Source organism: Bufo bufo, chromosome 10 (genome assembly GCF_905171765.1).
Source record: "Bufo bufo chromosome 10, aBufBuf1.1, whole genome shotgun sequence".
NCBI lineage: Eukaryota > Metazoa > Chordata > Amphibia > Anura > Bufonidae > Bufo > Bufo bufo.
The window spans coordinates 73,186,965-73,208,766 of record NC_053398.1 but is presented as its reverse complement, the minus strand read 5'-3'; positions in this window follow the sequence as shown (position 1 = coordinate 73,208,766).

Below are 21,802 nucleotides of genomic sequence, written 5' to 3'. Positions count from 1 at the left end.
TACAGATTGAGTAATGTTGTAAAAAAACTATAAGCAAAAAATACCTATAAGCAAAAAATAGTGGACGTGCATCAAAGACAAATATTGTAGGCTTTAAAGTGTCACTGTGCTCACAAGCAAGATATATATACAGTTGCAAGAAAAAGTATGTGAACCCTTTGGAATGATATGGATTTCTGCACAAATTGGTCCTAAAATGTGATCTGATCTTCATCTAAGTCACAACAATAGACAATCACAGTCTGCTTAAACTAATAAACACGCAAATAATTAAATGTTACCATGTCTTTATTGAACACACCATGTAAACATTGACAGTGCAGGTGGAAAAAGTATGTGAACCCTTGGATTTAATAACTGGTTGAACCTCCTTTGGCAGCAATAACTTCAACCAAACGTTTCCTGTAGTTGCAGATCAGACGTGCACAATGGTCAGGTGTAATTCTTGACGATTCCTCTTTACAGAACTGTTTCAGTTAAGCAATATTCTTGGGATGTCTGGTGTGAATCGCTTTCTTGAGGTCATGCCACAGCATCTCAAACGGGTTGAGGTCAGGACTCTGACTGGGCCACTCCAGAAGGCGTATTTTCTTCTGTTTATACCATTCTGTTGATTTACTTCTATGCTTTGGGTCGTTGTCCCGTTGCAACACCCATCTTCTGTTGAGCTTCAGCTGGTGGACAGATGGCCTTAAGTTCTCCTGCAAAATGTCTTAATAAACTTGGGAATTCATTTTTCCTTCGCTGATAGCAATCCGTCCAGGCCCTGACGCAGCAAAGCAGCCCCAAACCATGATGCCCCCACCACCATATTTCACAGTTGGGATGAGGTTTTGATGTTGGTGTGCTTTGCCTCTTTTTCTCCACACATAGTGTTGTGTGTTTCTTCCAAACAACTGAACTTTGGTTTCATCTGTCCACAGAATATTTTGCCAGTACTGCTGTGGAACATCCAGGTGATCTTGTGCAAACTGTAAACATGCAGCAATGTTTTTTTTGGACAGCAGTGGCTTCCTCTGTGGTATCCTTCCATTCTTGTTTAGTGTTTTACGTATTGTAGATTCGCTAGCAGGGATGTTAGCATATGCCAGAGACTTTTGTAAGTCTTTAGCTGACACTCTAGGATTCTTTTTCACCTCATTGAGCAGTCTGCGCTGTGCTCTTGCAGTCATCTTTACAGGACGGCCACTCCTAGGGAGGGTAGCAGCAGTGCTGAACTTTCTCCATTTATAGACAATTTGTCTTACCGTGGACTGATGAACAGCAAGGCTTTTGGAGATACTTTTATAACCCTTTCCAGCTTTATGCAAGTCAACAATTCTTAATCGTAGGTCTTCTTAGAGCTCTTTTGTGCGAGGCATCATTCACATCAGGCAATGCTTCTTGTGAAAAACAAACCCAGAAAAGGTGTGTGTTTTTTATAGGGCAGTGCAGCTGTAACCAACACCAACAATCTCATCTCATTGATTGGACTCCAGTTGGTTGACACCTCACTCCAATTAGCTCTTGGAGATGTCATTAGTCTAGGGGTTCACATACTTTTTCCACCTGCACTGTGAATGTTTACATGGTGTGTTCAATAAAAACATGGTAACATTTAATTATTTGTGTGTTATTAGTTTAAGCAGACTGTGATTGTCTATTGTTGTGACTTAGATGAAGATCAGATCACATTTTATGACCAATATGTGCAGAAATCAATATCATTCCAAAGGGTTCACATACTTTTTCTTGCAACTGTATATAGATATTTAATCAAAGTGATGGATCGTGTATTGCCCACGATCTGAAGGAGCTCTGCAATACTGGTGTAACAATCACTTCCCCAGAGTATATCTCTCTAATAGCTCTTCTGGGAGTGTAGCTTTAGGGCTCTTTCACACTTGCGTTGTCCGGATCCGTCGTGTACTCCATTTGCCGGAGGTGCCCGCCGGATCCGTAACACCGCAAGTGAACTGAAAGCATTTGAAGACTGATCCGTCTTCAAAATGCGTTCAGTGTTACTATGGCACCCAGGACGCTATTAAAGTCCTGGTTGCCATAGTAGTAGTGGGGAGCGGGGGAGCAGTATACTTACAGTCCGTGCGGCTCCCGGGGTGCAAACAGGACTTTAGCGTCCTGGCAGCCATGGTAACCATTCAGAAAAAGCTAAACCTCGGATCCGGTAATGCGCCGAAACAACGTTTAGCTTAAGGCCGGATCCGGATTAATGCCTTGCAAGTGTTCAGGATTTTTGGTCGGAGCAAAAAGCGCAGCATGCTGCGGTATTTTCTCCGGCCAAAAAACGTTCCGGTCCGGAACTGAAGACATCCTGATGCATCCTGAACGGATTTCTCTCCATTCAGAATGCATGGGGATAATCCTGATCAGGATTCTTCCGGCATAGAGCCCCGACGGCGGAACTCTATGCCGGAACAGAACAACGCAAGTGTGAAAGGGCCCTTAGTGAGTTGTTTCATATAAAATGTTGCGATCTGGAGTGTTTTGAATCACAATGTAATCTAGCAGGAGATTTCCATGTTAGATATTCGATAATGTTATTTATCAGAGGATAATTCAGTATATAGAATATAGAATAAGATGCTATATACGGTATGTGTCATCCACAGATCCCCCCCCCCCTCCCCATAGCAGTGTCATCCACAGATCCCCCTCCCTATAAAACAGTGTCATCCACAGGCAGGTTTTTAAAAGAAAAAAAAACACAGACAGCAGGACTTTTCTTCGCTGTTGCAGTTTTAGGTATTGGGTAAAGTATCGCAGCATTTCTAAGCGTACTTGTGTAAATGTATCGTTGTTATAGCTGCCCCCCCTACTTTTGTTCTGGCCCCCAGTGTGCCTCCCCAAAATTTGAAAGCTAGAGACGCCACTGCTCACAGCTCCACCCGACATGTACGAACAGGCTCGGACTGGCCCACAGGGGTATAGGTAAATACCCCAGTGGGCCCCTGAGCAAGGTGGGCCCCTATTCTCCCACTCCCTTCACAAGTGGCACATGATACAGTAGACTAACTGCACTACATATAGATAGGAGGCATACAGCACTCCAGCCTATGTTCATGTAAAACTGGGTAAATTATTTAGCAAACTACCCAGTTTTTTTATTATACATGCATCAGGTGGCTGAGATGACATAGGTACAGACAAAGGCCAGCCAGTATCCTGTTATTCCAGGGACCTGCCTTCTCAAAGTCACTGCAAGGACCCCCATAATCAATCATCTTGTAGCGTCTATCTGCAGCTACGTATGTTAGCAGGTACCGTATTTTTCGCTTTATAAGACGCACTTTTTCCCCCCCCAAAAGTGGGGGGGAAATGGCCGTGCGTCTTATAAAGCGGATACTTCGCTGGCCGCTATGCTGCACAGCGCGGCCAGCGAAGTATCAGTGTGGAGGGAGGAGGCGGGGACACTCATGGTGGGGCCCGGTGCAGTGACTCTACTCTAATACACCGGGCCCGCAACTGTTAAATACATTCAATCTGATCTATATCTAAATGTATACGCTCTGTTCGGTTACCGAAAGTATAGCATTAAGACAGCGCAGAACCGGCATCTCCCTCGGTCATGCGCCGTCTGCCGCAGCTCCCTCTGTCATGCGCCGTCTGCCACAGCTCCCTCTGTCATGCGCCGCCTGCCCCAGCTCCCTCTGTCATGCGCCGGCTGCCCCAGCTCCCTCTGTCATGCTCCGCCTGCCTGTTCATTCATAAAGTGAGATAAGCAGGCAGGCGGCGCATGAGGAGGGAGCTGCGGCAGGCGGCGCATGACCGAGGGAGCTGTCGGTCTGCGCCGTCTTAATGAAGTTAATGCTATACTTACGGTACTACAGTAAGTACCGAACAGAGCATATACATTTAGATATAAATCGGATTGAATGTATTTAACAGTTGCGGGGCCCGGTGTATTAGAGTAGAGTCACTGCACCGGGCCCCGCCATGAGTGTCTCTGCCTCCTCCCTCCACACTGATGCATCTGATGGGGGATCTGTAGATGACACTTATGGGGATCTGTGGATGACATAAGTGTCATCCACAGATCCCCCATCAGTGTCATCCACAGATCCCCCATCAGTGTCATCCACAGATCCCCCATCAGTGTCATCCACAGATCCCCCATCAGTGTCATCCACAGATCCCCCATCAGTGTCATCCACAGATCCCCCATCAGTGTCATCCACAGATCCCCCATCAGTGTCATCCACAGATCCCCCATCAGTGTCATCCACAGATCCCCCATCAGTGTCATCCACAGATCCCCCATCAGCGTCATCCACAGATCCCCCATCAGCGTCATCCGCAGATCCCCCCATAACAGTGCCTCATCTGCAGATCCCCCATAACAGTGGGTCATCCACAGATCCCCATAACAGTGCGTCATCCACAGATCCCCATAACAGTGCGTCATCCACAGATCCCCCATAACAGTGCGTCATCCACAGATCCCCATAACAGTGGGTCATCCACAGACCACCATTAGTTCAAAACCTACCAAAAGCACACCTTTTGGTTCAAAATATTTTTTTCAGATTTTCCTCCTCAAAAACCTAGGTGCGTCTTATCATCAGGTGCGTCTTATAAAGCGAAAAATACGGTATTTGAATGTATCCATATGATGGGCCATAAATTTTACTGGTGGGCCCTAGGCACCCCAGTCCGACACTGGCCTCTCACACTGAGAATCTGTCCCTCATGTAGCAGACCTCAACATAGCTTCTTCCCCAGGACTTTTCCTCTTCATTGATAAGCGCCATCCTCTCCTGCACTGGTCACATGATGGTGACATCATTGCAGGTCCTTCTCAACCACTGCCTTCAGCACTGATCACATGGACTGTGATGTCATCACAGGTCCTTCAACTCTACCAGTGCATTAGATTCAATTACATTGCCATCCTGAGGACGGCAATACAATTGTATCTGTCTGGCAGGCACTACATTCGGGCCTGGGATAAAACATCAGGGGCCCATGCCCCAAATGTTTGAACCTAGCAATGCCCCTCCGTGCACCGTTAGTTGTTTTCGGACAGGTAGGCTCCTGAGTAGCAGATGGTCTACCCTGGGCACGTTTGGCTCCAGATCTCCCACTGCTTCCACCCTGTTGGCTCATTGGCACTATGCCACCCTGTTGCTGTCTCATGGGCTTGCTGCCACCCTCGCCCCCTGAGGATGATGATGAAGCCCCCTCTTCACCTGGTTTCCATATGCGATCGGCTACATCATCATCCACTGTCACTTGCTTATCTATTAAACAAGGTGGGCACCACAATAACGGTTAGATTATACAGCTTAATCACCCCAACTTAAAAATAAAGGCGTAATAGAATTTCTTATCTATTAAACAAAGTGGGCACCAAAATAATGGTTAGATTGCACAGCTTATTCACCTCAATTTGAGAATAAAGGTGTAATAGCGAGTGATGATCGAGCACCAAAGTATTCGGGTGTTCGGCCCAAACACATTGCTATATTCATGTGGTCGGCCGAGCACCCGAATATAATGGAAGTCAATTATGCTCTGAAGAGGGGAGGGTGCCTGGTCCATTGGAAAAAATCAGAAAGTGACAGAAATACCACTGTAATGGATCGGGAACAGCATGGGGACGATGTCTGGATGCATCTTTGACTCCCAGGTCGCTGCAGGGAACCATGTTGTCCGAGTTGTACGCCACTTTTACAGACTGACAAAAATATGCACAAAACCCCCCCAAAAAATTTATTTTACAGGGAAAATTGTTAGGAAACATTCTTTCCAGTATATTCAATTGTATATAAACTGCAAGTGCTGCAAAAAATTACAAGCAAGAGGCACTCAGAAAGAGCTTGTATGTCGCATAAAGGAGGGCCTCATTCACATTGTGGAACAATTGTTCAGGTAGTGGGACTCCTACACTCATAAAGCCTATGCACTAGGTGAAATGGCTGCCAAAATTTACAAGGAACCAGCACTCCAAAACACCCTTTGTTACACATAAAGCTTCCTTTATGTGTAACAAAGGGTGTTTTGGAGTGCTGGTTCCTTGTAATTTTTGGCAGCCTTGAGAAATTATGATTGATGGCCTGCTGGTAACCCTCAAAAACATTTGGAGCAAGGGCCTGCTGATCTGGCCATCTAAAACCTTAGGGGCGAGGGCCTGCTGCTGCATTGGTGACTCTAGATAACCTCTGGGCGATTGCACGTCCCCGTGACGGCGATGATCCATTTGGATGTTTGCCATATAAACTTTAGATTTTCTTTTCTGCGCCTACCATGGTGATCATGGGTAACGGGGAATCAGGGTTCGATGCCGGAGAGGGAGCTTGAGAAATGGATACCACATCCAAGGGAGGTCAATGGCTGAAATCTGATTGGCTGTTGTTGCCTTGCCCCTTTTTTTCCTAATTGTGAACCACCCAGAGAGGGTGGTTCAAGTTATTGAAGCAGAAGCATGCAAGGAAGGAAGCAGGCGCGCGGCAATTACCCACTCCTGACTCGGGGAGGTAGTGACGATAAATAACAATACAACACTCCTAAGCGGCCTGTAATAGAAATATTTGTAGTAGAAATTCGCTTGCATCAGACTTTGTGTAAGGAAAGGTAAATCTCTCAACTGCCGTCAGACAAAGGTGTTATCATGTTCAGTTCTGCTGAGCAACTGCCCCCCCAATCAGCTCCAGACTCCTTCTTTATTAAGGCAATAGAACGACGCCTAGTAGGAGATGGCTTTACAATTTCAGCCAGTCAGCTGAGAAAGCACAGGTACATATCAAAGGACAGTGGAGGGCATCAACATGGCTGAACAGTGCAATGCACACACCTCATCCCTGTATAAGGAAGGATGAGTCACTCATGTCCATTGTCTGATCAGTCAGGTGGCCGCCCATCCCCCATCACTGTCAGCATGGACCCCATTCAATACTGCTCAAAGTGACCAGTATCTAGTGAAGATCATGCTACTGGTTCTTATAGATTTGAGACTATCTGCGGGACATTGCTACGGCTATTGTCAGTATACAGTACGAGTATACCGACAAGGCATGTCTTAAATGCAGATATGTATCCAGAAAGGGATAGCGAAGACGCAGCAGAGGTATAATATGTATCTCTTGTTATGCAGACTTCACTTCTCTAATGTGTATAGACATTTGAAGGGAAGAAGCCCAGTGCATTGTACTTAGCAAACGTCCCCCTACACACTGAGAAAACGTCTCCAAGCCCATGAGAAGGTTTTCATACTGACGGTTTTACCGCTGGTCCCGATTCAACCCAAGTACCCTCTGCTAGAGCGTTCCTCGGTTAAATCCGGCACAGGGAGACAGATGACAATCTATAAAACACACACACATCCTAAGATAAAATGTCCGCATAATTCCATATAATAACATTTCCACAACAGTCCCTCCTCTTTGTCATATCCTCCCCAGTGTCCCTCGATGAATCTCGATCTTCTTCTTTGAAAAAAAAAACTGTCTTGTCTACGAAAAGTCCTGAATCCATAAAACAAAACAGATGATGGAAAACAGAAAGTCAATCTTGACACGTAGCTTAAAAACAAATCTTGACTCAGAGATTCTTTGCTTCGGGAGGTGACTCAGTAGGTGGCGCTTCGCGTTGGTCGCCGGCTGGTTTGGAATCCTCTGCATCTGGTCCATGGTTTAGTCTTCAGGGCGTCTTGTCTGTTCGGGCTTTGGTAACTCGGTCGATTAGACATTAGGAACATCTCACTCCGGCGTATAGAAGGAATGGAAACAAAAAAACATAAGTACATGTCCTATTTCCTTTAGCCCGGATCCAATGGAAAACCAGTGAGCCCCAAGACCTCCCAAAGCTTTAAAAAGGATTCCAACCCTCACTTGTCATAGCTCCACCTCTGCCCTGCTCCTGTCACTATGGGGTCTGACCAGTGGTGTACATATAGGGGTCGCAGGGGTCGCAGTTGCGACCGGGCCCGGCACCCCAGGGGGCCCGGCCGCCTGCGGACCCCTGGCCCCTGCTGCGTCTGACTTCTATTATCTGATCTCATTTTCTCACAGACAGTCACTTCCCACCCAGTTAAGTTGCCTCCTCCTTGCGGTCAGCACCGGGCCCGGGCAGGAGCGAGCACGGCGTCAATCCCGCAAGACCTGTGAACTCCTGTGGCAGGTCTCGCGGGAACATGCGCGCGCCTGAACTCAGACGGGATCCGGACGTTATCTGAGAGAGGACGGACGAAGAAGAGGAACGCCGAGGCGCCGACCGACCAGAAGACAGAAGAAGTTCCCCTGCCCTAGACGCCGCAGCAGCCGCCAGCCGGTAACGCGAGGTAAGTAAGGAAAAGCTGTGGGCCGGGCCGCACTGACTTTGAGTCTGACTGACTCATCATCATCACTAATATGACACTCACTGGAGACTAGTAGTTGTTGGAGTAGTAGTGAGGGGCCCAGGCCCCCCCCTGGCCCCTGGCAGATGACCGGGGGGAGGGTTTGCACACTGGCACTCTGGCAGGAAAACCCGAAAAGCTACTCGAGTAGGGGGCCCTGGGGGCCCTGGCCTGCTGAGAACAATGACCAGCAGCAGTGGGGCCCTGGGGGGCAGCCTGAATTTATTGATGGGATTGCCAGATTGGGGTCTTTGGGGCCTGGGCTGATCTGATCTGAAGGGTCTTTGCTTTCGGCAATTCGGCTGATGATTGATCTGGTGGCTGATGGGGGGGCGGGGGGGTCTTTGGGCTGATCTGAGGTCTGATGGGCATGGGGGGCTTTGGGCTGATGATTGATCTGGTTCACTGATGGGGGTCTTTGGGCTGATCTGAGGTCTGATGGGGGTTGACTGGGGGTCTGATGGGGGTCTTTGGGCTGATCTGAGGTCTGATGGGGGTTGACAGGGGGTCTTTGGGCTGATCTGAGGTCTGATGGGGGCTGGCTGGGGGTCGGATGAGGGTCTTTAGGCTGATCTAAGGTCTGATGGGGGCTGACTGGGCATCTTTGGGCTGATCTGGGGGCTGACTGGGTGTCTGATGGGGGTCTTTGGGCTGATCTGAGGTCTGATGAGGGCTGACTGGGGGTCTGATGGGGTCTGGGCTGATCTGAGGTCTGATGGGGGCTGACTGGGGGTCTTTGGGCTGATCTGAGGTCTGAAATGGGGTTGACTGGGGGTCTGATGGGGGTCTTTGGGCTGATCTGAGGTCTGATGGGGGCTGGCTGGGGATCTTTGGGCTGATCTGAGGTCTGAAATGGGGTTGACTGGGGGTCTGATGGGGGTCTTTGGGCTGATCTAAGGTCTGATGGGGGCTGACTGGGCGTCTTTGGGCTGATCTGGGGTCTGATGGGGGCTGACTGGGGGTCTGGGCTGATCTGAGGTCTGATGGGGGCTGACTGGGGGTCTTTGGGCTGATCTGAGGTCTGATGGGGCTGGCTGGGGGTCGGATGGGGGTCTTTGGGCTGATCTAAAGTCTGATAGGGGCTGACTGGGCGTCTTTTGGCTGATCTGGGGGCTGACTGGGTGTCTGATGGGGGTCTTTGGGCTGATCTGAGGTCTGATAGGGGCTGACTGGGGGTCTGATGGGGGTAGGAAACTAAGATGTCTGTCTGTCAAACTCTGCAGAGATGAGAGATGGCTGAAAGAAATCATCATGGTGGAACCGGTCTGAATGAAGAAAGAGAACATCTACTGTACATCAAAGGAGACGTCACTGGATGTAAGAGGTATGGGTGCGATATATAGGTAGGGCTGTGTGTGGGTGTGGCTTGAGGGTGGGCGACTGGGCACGGACACAGGGGCCCCATAATCTCCTATTGCCCGGGGAAGTGCCCCTCCCAAGACCAGGCTTTGGATCCGCCACTGAAGGGGGGGGGGTCTGACCCTTGTCAATGGTATCTGCTAGCCGGGCATAACCGTCATCTAATTCACAGAAACCCTCCTTTGGATGCTCTACTGATGTTTCTTGGTGATCCCTCTCGCTGCCTCAACGGTTTCTTTGAACATCTCATCCACTATGAACGAGAAATTGTTCAATCGCTTCATAAGTCTAACTCCCCATCCCGTCCAGCCAGAAAACAACTCCCTTCCAGCTCTCCCTGCCCTTTTTACCTCCTTCCACACCATCAGTTCCTCCCAATCGGCTGCAACGTAAGATGCAGGGACAAGCTTCACCAGGACACATGAACCTCTGGCATTAGGGGGAATTACCTTATAATTGGCTAACCCGCATAGGAAATAGTACGGACCCGTCAACTCCACACAAGGAATTCTGACAGTCTTGGGCTTCCAGTAATAACTGAATAGACTGAGGGATCACTCCCTGAGTCTGAACGTCACACCCTTCTTTCCAGCAGATATAATCTGGTCTATGACTGGGTGTCTGATGGGGGTCTTTGGGCTGATCTGAGGTCTGATGAGGGCTGACTGGGGGTCTGATGGGGTCTGGGCTGATGGGGGTCTCCATTGTCATTAGTAAGGTTGACCATTATACCTTCCTCACAACTGGAGGATCCCACAAACTTATGCCCTTTACCACATCTATGGGCTGCCTAGCTGCCCGGACACCCATACAGAATTAACAAGCGAGGAGCAGGAGCCAGAGCTAATATTAAACCTATAGCTGATATTACCCTCTAGTAGAGTTGAGAGAACACCTGGATGTTCGGGTTCGAGAAGTTCGGCCGAACTTCCCGGAAATGTTCGGGTTCGGGATCCGAACCCGACCCGAACTTCGTCCCGAACCCGAACCCCATTGAAGTCAATGGGGACCCGAACTTTTCGGCACTAAAAAGGCTGTAAAACAGCCCAGGAAAGGGCTAGAGGGCTGCAAAAGGCAGCAAAATGTAGTTAAATCCCCTGCAAACAAATGTGGATAGGGAAATGAATTAAAATTAAAATAAAATAAATAAAAATTAACCAATATCAATTGGAGAGAGGTCCCATACCAGAGAATCAGGCTTCACGTCACCCAACACTGGAACAGTCCATTGTCAGATATTTAGGCCCCAGCACCCAGACAGAGGAGAGAGGTCCCATAACAGAGATTCAGGCTTCATGTCAGCAGAGAATCAGTCTTCATGTCATAGCAGAGAATCATGCTTCACGTCACCCAACACTGGAACAGTCCATTGTCATATATTTAGGCCCCGGCACCCAGGCAGAGGAGAGAGGTCCCATAACAGAGATTCAGGCTTCATGTCAGCAGAGAATAAGTCTTCATGTCGTAGCAGAGAATCAGGCTTCACGTCACCCAACACTGGAACAGTCCATTGTCATATATTTAGGCCCCGGCACCCAGGCAGAGGAGAGAGGTCCCATAACAGAGAATCTGGCTTCATGTCAGCAGAGAATCAGTCTTCATGTCATAGCAGAGAATCAGGCTTCACGTCACCCAACACTGGAACAGTCCATTGTCAGATATTTAGGCCCCGTCACCCAGGCAGAGGAGAGAGGTCCCATAACAGAGATTCAGGCTTCATGTCAGCAGAGAATCAGTCTTCATGTCATAGCAGAGAATCAGGCTTCACGTCACACAAAACTGGAACAGTCCATTGTCATATATTTAGGCCCCGGCACCCAGGCAGAGGAGAGAGGTCCCATAACAGAGATTCAGGCTTCATGTCAGCAGAGAATCAGTCTTCATGTCATAGCAGAGAATCATGCTTCACGTCACCCAACACTGGAACAGTCCATTGTCATATATTTAGGCCCCGGCACCCAGGCAGAGGAGAGAGGTCCCATAACAGAGATTCAGGCTTCATGTCAGCAGAGAATCAGTCTTCATGTCATAGCAGAGAATCAGGATTCATGTCAGCCAAAACTGGAACAGTCCATTGTCAGATATTTAGGCCCCGGCACCCAGACAGAGGAGAGAGGTCCCATAGCAGAGATTCAGGCTTCATGTCATAGCAGAGAATCATGTTTCACGTCACCCAACACTGGAACAGGCCACTGTCAGATATTTTTAAGCCCCGACACCCAGACAGAGGAGAGGTTAATTCAACTTTGGGTTGCCCCGCAATATAATGGTAAAATGAAAATAAAAATAGGATTGAATGAAGAAGTGCCCTGGAGTACAATAATATATGGTTAAGGGGAGGTAGTTAATGTCTAATCTGCACAAGGGATGGACAGGTCCTGTGGGATCCATGCCTGGTTCATTTTTATGAACATCAGCTTGTCCACATTGGCTGTAGACAGGCGGCTGCATTTGTCTGTAATGACGCCCCCTGCCGTGCTGAATACACGTTCAGACAAAACGTGGGCCGCCGGGCAGGCCAGCACCTCCAAGGCATAAAAGGCTAGCTCTGGCCACGTGGACAATTTGGAGACCCAGAAGTTGAATGGGGCCGAACCATCAGTCAGTACGTGGAGGGGTGTGCACACGTACTGTTCCACCATGTTAGTGAAATGTTGCCTCCTGCTAACACGTTCCGTATCAGGTGGTGGTGCAGTTAGCTGTGGCGTGTTGACAAAACTTTTCCACATCTCTGCCATGCTAACCCTGCCCTCAGAGGAGCTGGCCGTGACACAGCTGCGTTGGCGACCTCTTGCTCCTCCTCTGCCTTCGCCTTGGGCTTCCACTTGTTCCCCTGTGACATTTGGGAATGCTCTCAGTAGCGCGTCTACCAATGTGAACTTGTACTCGCGCATCTTCCTATCACACTCCAGTGCAGGAAGTAAGGTGGGCACATTGTCTTTGTACCGTGGATCCAGCAGGGTGGCAACCCAGTAGTCCGCACACGTTAAAATGTGGGCAACTCTGCTGTCGTTGCGCAGGCACTGCAGCATGTAGTCGCTCATGTGTGCCAGGCTGCCCAGAGGTAAGGACAAGCTGTCCTCTGTGGGATGCGTATCGTCATTGTCCTGCGTTTCCCCCCAGCCACGCACCAGTGATGGGCCCGAGCTGCGTTGGGTGCCACCCCGCTGTGAACATGCTTCATCCTCATCCTCCTCCACCTCGTCCTCCAGTAGTGGGCCCTGGCTGGCAACATTTGTACCTGGCCTCTGCTGTTGCAAAAAACCTCCCTCTGAGTCACTTCTAAGAGACTGGCCTGAAAGTGCTAAAAATGACCCCTCTTCCATCTCCTCCTCCTCCTGGGCCATCTCCTCCTCCATCATCGCCCTAAGTGTTTTCTCAAGGAGACATAGAAGTGGTATTGTAAAGCTTATAACGGCGTCATCGCCACTGGCCATGTTGGTGGAGTACTCGAAACAGCGCAAAAGGGCACACAGGTCTCGCATGGAGGCCTAGTCATTGGTGGTGAAGTGGTGCTGTTCTGCAGTGCGACTGACTCGTGCGTGCTGCAGCTGAAACTCCACTATGGCCTGCTGCTGCTCGCACAGTCTGTGCAAGGTGGAGTTCCACCTGGTGGGCACGTCGCATATGAGGCGGTGAGCGGGAAGGCCGAAGTTACGCTGTAGCGCAGACAGGCGAGCAGCGGCAGGATGAGAGCGCCGGAAGCGCGCACAGACGGCCCGCACTTTATGCAGCAGCTCTGACATGTCGGGGTAGTTGTGAATGAACTTCTGCACCACCAAATTCAGCACATGCGCCAGGCAAGGAATGTGCGTCAAACCGGCTAGTCCCAGAGCTGCAACGAGATTTCGCCCATTATCGCACACCACCAGGCCGGGCTTGAGGCTCACCGGCAGCAACCACTCGTCAGTCTGTTGTTCTATACCCCGCCACAACTCCTGCGCGGTGTGGGGCCTGTCCTCCAAACATATGAGTTTCAGAATGGCCTGCTGACGTTTACCCCGGGCTGTTCTGAAGTTGGTGGTGAAGGTGTGTGGCTGACTGGATGAGCAGGTGGGAGAAGAGGAGGAGGAAGCCGAGTAGGAGGAGGAGGCAACAGAAGGCAAAGAATGTTGCCCTGCGATCCTTGGCGGCGGAAGGACGTGCGCCAAACAGCTCTTCGCCTGGGGCCCAGCCGCCACTACATTTACCCAGTGAGCAGTTAGGGAGATATAGCGTCCCTGGCCGTGCTTACTGGTCCACGTATCTGTGGTTAGGTGGACCTTGCCACAGATGGCGTTGCGCAGTGCACACTTGATTTATCGGATACTTGGTTGTGCAGGGAAGGCACGGCTCTCTTGGAGAAGTAGTGGCGGCTGGGAACAACATACTGTGGGACAGCAAGCGACATGAGCTGTTTGAAGCTGTCTGTGTCCACCAGCCTGAATGACAGCATTTCATAGGCCAGTAGTTTAGAAATGCTGGCATTCAGGGCCAGGGATCGAGGGTGGCTAGGTGGGAATTTACGCTTTCTCTCAAATGTTTGTGAGATGGAGAGCTGAATGCTGCCATGTGACATGGTTGAGATGCTTGGTGACGGAGGTGGTGGTGGTGTTGGTGGTACATCCTCTGTTTGCTGGGCGGCAGGTGCCAACGTTCCTCCAGAGGCGGAGGAAGAGGCCGAGGCGGCAGCAGCAGAAGAGCCTGAGTGAGTTCCTTGTTTTTAAGGTGTTTACTCCACTGCAGTTCATGCTTTGCATGCAGGTGCCTGGTCATGCAGGTTGTGCTAAGGTTCAGAACGTTAATGCCTCGCTTCAGGCTTTGATGGCACAGCGTGCAAACCCTCGGGTCTTGTTGTCAGCACATTGTTTGAAGAACTGCCACGCCAGGGAACTCCTTGAAGCTGCCTTTGGGGTGCTGGGTCCCAGATGCCGGTGGCCAGTAGCAGACGGACTCTCTTGGCGGCGGGTGTTCTGCTTTTGCCCACTGCTCCCTCTTTTGCTACGCTGTTGGCTCGGTCTCACCACTACCTCTTCCTCAGAATTCTGAAAGTCAGTGGCACGACCTTCATTCCATGTGGGGTCTAGGACCTCATCGTCCCCTGCATCGTCTTCCATCCAGTCTTCCTCCCTGACCTCCTGTTCAGTCTGCAAGCTGCAGAACGACGCAGCAGTTGGCACCTGTGTTTCGTCATCATCAGAGACGTGCTGAGGTGGTATTCCCATGTCCTCATCATTAAGAAACATAAGTGGTTGTGCGTTAGTGCATTCTATCTTTTCCACCCCTGGGGAAGGGCTAGGTGGATGCCCTTGGGAAACCCTGCCAGCAGAGTCTTCAAACAGCATAAGAGACTGCTGCATAACTTGAGGCTCAGACAGTTTCCCTGATATGCATGGGGGTAATGTGACAGACTGATGGGCTTGGTTTTCATGCGCCATCTGTGCGCTTTCTGCAGAAGACTGGGTGAGAGATAATGTGAACGTGCTGGATCCACTGTCGGCCACCCAATTGACTAATGCCTGTACCTGCTCAGGCCTTACCATCCTTAGAACGGCATTGGGCCCCACAAAATATTGCTGTAAATTCTGCTGGCTACTGGGACCTGAGGTAGTTGGTTCACTAGGACATGTGGCTGTGGCAGAACGGCCACGTCCTCTCCCAGCACCAGAGGGTCCACTAACACCACCACGACCATGTCTGCGTCCGCGTCCCTTACTAGATGTTTTCCTCATTGTTACCGTTCACCACAATAATAAATAAGTTATTTGGCCCAATGTATTGAATTCAAATTCAGGCCTTTTTTTACAGTCACCTAACACTATCTGGCTATCTATTTAGGTACCGTATTACACTAATACAGGCACAACAGTAACGACAGATTGAGCTGAATATAAATTGTAGGCCTAGTATTTATGCGCTGGGTGACAGGTATACGTTTACGGACAGAATTAAACTTGGAAATGCACGGTAGCGTGTGAAGTTATTGAGGATAACCCTATCCACACCTTCAATCTAATATACCCTTTTATGGATCAATTTAAACTTGGCCTGATACAGCAGAAAAAATATATTTAGGGGATTGCTAAGTTGGGAATTGTATTCAACCCAGAACAAAAACTGTGCTTTGGCGGACACTAAATAAATTGACCAGCCTCAGCAATAAACATAGATTTAGCTGAATATAAATTTTAGGCCTATTATTTAGACGCTGGGTGACAGGTATACGTTTACGGACAGAATTATTTAAACTTGGAAATGCACGGTAGCGTGTGAAGTTATTGAGGATGACAATATCCGCACCTTCAATCTAATATACCCTTTTATGGATCAATTTAAATGGTTTCTACCACTTCGTTTCACATAATTAGCGGTCAGACACTAGCGATCCGCTAGTGTCTGCTCTGCCAAACCATCCTAATATAATTGCTTTTGGGGCAGCCGTTTCGCAAAAAAAAGAACTTTTATTGATATGCTAATGAGCCTCTAGGTGCTATGGGGGCGTCATTAGCACCTAGAGGCTCGGTCTACCTTCACAAACTGCCGCCGCTCAGCGCGTCCCTCCAGCCCGCCCATCTCCTCCGGAATGCGATCCTCCCTGTGAGCGTATGTATTCGGTGCATGCGCGGTGAATGTCTGACCGCTTCCCTGCTCAGACATCTCCACTGCGCCTGTTCCTCGGAGCACTATGACGTCATCGGCGCAGGCGCAGTGGAGATGTCTGAGCAGGGAAGCGGTCAGACATTCACCGCGCATGCGCCGAATACATACGCTCACAGGGAGGATCGCATTCCGGAGGAGATGGGCGGGCTGGAGGGACGCGCTGGGCGGCGGCAGTTTGTGTAGGTAGACCGAGCCTCTAGGTGCTAATGACGCCCCCATAGCACCTAGAGGCTCATTAGCATATCAATAAAAGTTATTTTTTTAGCGAAACGGATGCCCCTAAACCTATTATATTAGGATGGTTTGGCAGAGCAGACACTAGCGGATCGCTAGTGTCTGACAGCTAATTATGTGAAACGAAGTGGTAGAAACCCTTTAAACTTGGCCTGATACAGCAGAAAAAATATATTTAGGGGATTGCTAAATTGGGAATTGTATTCAACCCAGATCAAAAACTGTGCTTTGGCGGACACTAAATAAATTGACCAGCCTCAGCAATAAACATAGATTTAGCTGAATATAAATTTTAGGCCTATTATTTAGGCGCTGGGTGACAGGTATACGTTTACGGACAGAATTATTTAAACTTGGAAATGCACGGTAGCGTGTGAAGTTATTGAGGATGACACTATCCGCACCTTCAATCTAATATACCTTTTTATGGATCAATTTAAACTTGGCCTGATACAGCAGAAAAAATATATTTAGGGGATTGCTAAATTGGGAATTGTATTCAACCCAGAACAAAAACTGTGCTTTGGCGGACACTAAATAAATTGACCGGCCTCAGCAATAAACATAGATTTAGATTAATATAAATTTTAGGCCTATTATTTAGGCGCTGGGTGACAGGTATACGATTACGGACAGAATTATTTAAACTTGGAAATGCACGGTAGCGTGTGAAGTTATTGAGGATGACACTATCCGCACCTTCAATCTAATATACCCTTTTATGGATCAATTTAAACTTGGCCTGATACAGCAGAAAAAATATATTTAGCGGATTGCTAAGTTGGGAATTGTATTCAACCCAGAACAAAAACTGTGCTTTGGCGGACACTAAATAAATTGACCAGCCTCAGCAATAAACATAGATTTAGCTGAATATAAATTTTAGGCCTATTATTTAGGCGCTGGGTGACAGGTATACGTTTACGGACAGAATTATTTAAACTTGGAAATGCACGGTAGCGTGTGAAGTTATTGAGGATGACACTATCCGCACCTTTAATCTAATATACCCTTTTATGGATCAATTTAAACTTGGCCTGATACAGCAGAAAAAAAATATTTAGGGGATTGCTAAGTTGAGAATTGTATTCAACCCAGAACAAAAACTGTGCTTCGGCAGACAGCAGACAGTATTACAATTGGCTAGCCACAGCTGAAACACCAGATTTAGGGTACTGCTATTTTGGCCAATTGTATTTTACCCCTCAATAAAATAGCAAGCACAGCCAAGCCCCTGATGTAGGATATAGCAAAAAAATAACCACACTACAGGGAGTGCAGAATTATTAGGCAAATGAGTATTTTGACCACATCATCCTCTTTATGCATGTTGTCTTACTCCAAGCTGTATAGGCTCGAAAGCCTACTACCAATTAAGCATATTAGGTGATGTGCATCTCTGTAATGAGAAGGGGTGTGGTCTAATGACATCAACACCCTATATCAGGTGTGCATAATTATTAGGCAACTTCCTTTCCTTTGGCAAAATGGGTCAGAAGAAGGACTTGACAGGCTCAGAAAAGTCAAAAATAGTGAGATATCTTGCAGAGGGATGCAGCACTCTTAAAATTGCAAAGCTTCTGAAGCGTGATCATCGAACAATCAAGCGTTTTATTCAAAATAGTCAACAGGGTCGCAAGAAGCGTGTGGAAAAACCAAGGCGCAAAATAACTGCCCATGAACTGAGAAAAGTCAAGCGTGCAGCTGCCAAGATGCCACTTGCCACCAGTTTGGCCATATTTCAGAGCTGCAACATCACTGGAGTGCCCAAAAGCACAAGGTGTGCAATACTCAGAGACATGGCCAAGGTAAGAAAGGCTGAAAGACGACCACCACTGAACAAGACACACAAGCTGAAACGTCAAGACTGGGCCAAGAAATATCTCAAGACTGATTTTTCTAAGGTTTTATGGACTGATGAAATGAGAGTGAGTCTTGATGGGCCAGATGGATGGGCCCGTGGCTGGATTGGTAAAGGGCAGAGAGCTCCAGTCCGACTCAGACGCCAGCAAGGTGGAGGTGGAGTACTGGTTTGGGCTGGTATCATCAAAGATGAGCTTGTGAGGCCTTTTCGGGTTGAGGATGGAGTCAAGGTCAACTCCCAGTCCTACTGCCAGTTTCTGGAAGACACCTTCTTCAAGCAGGGGTACAGGAAGAAGTCTGCATCCTTCAAGAAAAACATGATTTTCATGCAGGACAATGCTCCATCACACGCGTCCAAGTACTCTACAGCGTGGCTGGCAAGAAAGGGTATAAAAGAAGAAAATCTAATGACATGGCCTCCTTGTTCACCTGATCTGAACCCCATTGAGAACCTGTGGTCCATCATCAAATGTGAGATTTACAAGGAGGGAAAACAGTACACCTCTGTGAACAGTGTCTAGGAGGCTGTGGTTGCTGCTGCACGCAATGTTGATGGTGAACAGATCAAAACACTGACAAAATCCATGGATGGCAGGCTTTTGAGTGTCCTTGCAAAGAAAGGTGGCTATATTGGTCCCTGATTTGTTTTTGTTTTGTTTTTGAATGTCAGAAATGTATATTTGTGAATGTTGAGATGTTATATTGGTTTCACTGGTAAAAATAAATAATTGAAATGGGTATATATTTGTTTTTTGTTAAGTTGCCTAATAATTATGCACAGTAATAGTCACCTGCACACACAGATATCCCCCTAAAATAGCTAAAACTAAAAACAAACTAAAAACTACTTCCAAAAATATTCAGCTTTGATATTAATGAGTTTTTTGGGTTCATTGAGAACATGGTTGTTGTTCAATAATAAAATTAATCCTCAAAAATACAACTTGCCTAATAATTCTGCACTCCCTGTATTGATGGTTAAATGGACTTGGTGGCAGCTTGTGCTGGCGCACCACACGACACAAAATGGCCGCCGATCACCCAAGAAAAAAGTGACATAAAAACGCTCTGGGCAGCCTAAAAACAGTGAGCAATTAAATAGCAGCAGTTAAATGATCCACAGCTATAGATCGATCACTGAATTAAGTGTTTTTGCTGAGTAAATCCCTGCCTAATCTCTCCCTAACAGCAGCAGCTGCATCCTCTCCCTAAACTGATCATAGCAGAGTGACGTGCTGCGCTACGTGACTCCAGCTTAAATAGAGGCTGGGTCACATGCTGCACTGGCCAATCACAGCCATGCCAATAGTAGGCATGGCTGTGATGGCCTCTTGGGGCAAGTAGTATGACGCTTGTTGATTGGCTGCTTTGCAGCCTTTCAAAAAGCGCCAAGAAAGCGCCGAACACCGAACCCGAACCCGGACTTTTACGAAAATGTTCGGGTTCGGGTCCGTGTCCCGGACACCCCAAAATTCGGTACGAACCCGAACTATACAGTTCGGGTTCGCTCATCCCTACCCTCTAGGAATGTATCGTTATGTGCTATCAACAAATATCTCCTTGTGGCCCTTGCTAGTTTGAGGTGCGTTTCTCTCCCTATAAATTAAACTAAACAAATAAACAAAAGTGATACTCTTCATTCTTTGACGTAGTTGAGCAGCTTCTTCCAGTGAGTGGTGTGGATCCATTTGTCTCGTCCTTCGAACTTCAGAGAGGTTGGCGTCATCAGCAGCACCTGGAATGGCCCAAGATATCTCGGCTCTGGTCCCATCCTCGGATGTTTCTTTAGCACGACCCAATCACCTGGTTGACTAGAATGAACACTGGTTATTGAGTCTGGGTCCGGGAGAGACTCCCGAACCCGGTGGTGGACATCGGGTGATAACCCGTGGGGCTGCCTGGGGGCATACCTGATGGAATAAATGGTTACAGCGGAACATTCAGGCCATGGATCGGCCGTGATTTTTACCTTCTTTGCAAAAATCTGACCCAAGTACCATCAAAGAAAAGGCAGTCGTGATGGTTCTTAACGTAATTCCCTACTAGGTTAGAAAATTGATTGACATTTGAGAGATGGTTAGTAAAAAGTTTGAAGATTGTTGTTTTCTGCACCACTTTCCCCCCTTCTCATCGTCCTTAAAACCAGGACGAAGAGAAGCTGGATTCAACATGGTGCATCGTCTCAAGGTTAGATAGAGAGATGAGGGAGGGATGAGAGAGAGATAGAGAGAGAGAAAGAGAAAAGCGACCCTGTCAGTAGTGGAGGTGGAAGTGTCAGTTGGGGACTCACTTACCTCGGGAACTGGTTTTGTTTCAGTAAGCCCGGGTTTAGTGGATCCGGCCTGTTTCAACAAAGTCAGCCCAGATAGAGCCTCCTCTGCTTCCTGCATTGGATCCCTAAACTCAGTTTACCCCTCAGGCCAGGAGTACATCACTCGGTTCTTCCGGATTGAAACTTGGTTATGTACGCCCTGCTTAATTACCATGATTGACTTTTGCAGCCACCATTGCGCTACCTCCAACGTTTTTGTCGACTGGAGCCTAGGCCTGAACTCCGTAATAAATTTTTCCCATCTCCATACGTCAAAAATACCTTCCAGAGGGATACTCCAATTAGTTCCCTTGGACCACTTACTCCATTCTTTAAGGGGCTTTGTGGCCTTTACCCCATAACTAGATCTTATGTACTGAGCAGTCGTCTGACCCCACAAGGGGACTATTTACCCTCCCCCCCCCCCCCCCGAACATGGATCTGGCACAACCCATCCTTGGCTAAACAAGCCTTACCATTGTTGCCTGCGTCCAGGAACACGATTTTGACCGTACACGGGGGGTACCGCCCAGCTCCTTCTTACGGTACGTCTGTCCGACCCCGACTTTTACACAGCCTATGTCGGACAGCTAGAAATCTTGTGCACTGAGAGCGGCCTATTGCTACTCTCAATGCTATTTCCACTCCCACAGGGCCTTTAAGCCAGAGCTCCTTTTGCTGGATTCCCAGTATGCCTCCTAAAGGGCTATACACACAGCTGAGCTATGCCTGTGTTTGGCCAGCAATGGCTACCCAATAAATAAGACCCGCTTTTTTTCAGCTCAATGTGGCTCATCCAGTCAATCTCCTGCTGATAAACTAAAAAGAAATACGGGGTTAACCTCTGGTTGTTAAAGAGAGAAGAGTCCTGGAGTGTAGAACCGTCACTTGGAAAAGAGAAATAAAAGGAAAAAAGTATGCTAAGATTGAATATAGAACTGCAGAAAAATGTAAATATAAATTAATCAAAGAAATACCCAAACAAAAATAGACAAAAATAACTGAAAATAAAACCGAAAAAGATGCCCAAATATGAAAAAGGAAAAAACTTGATTACAACAATA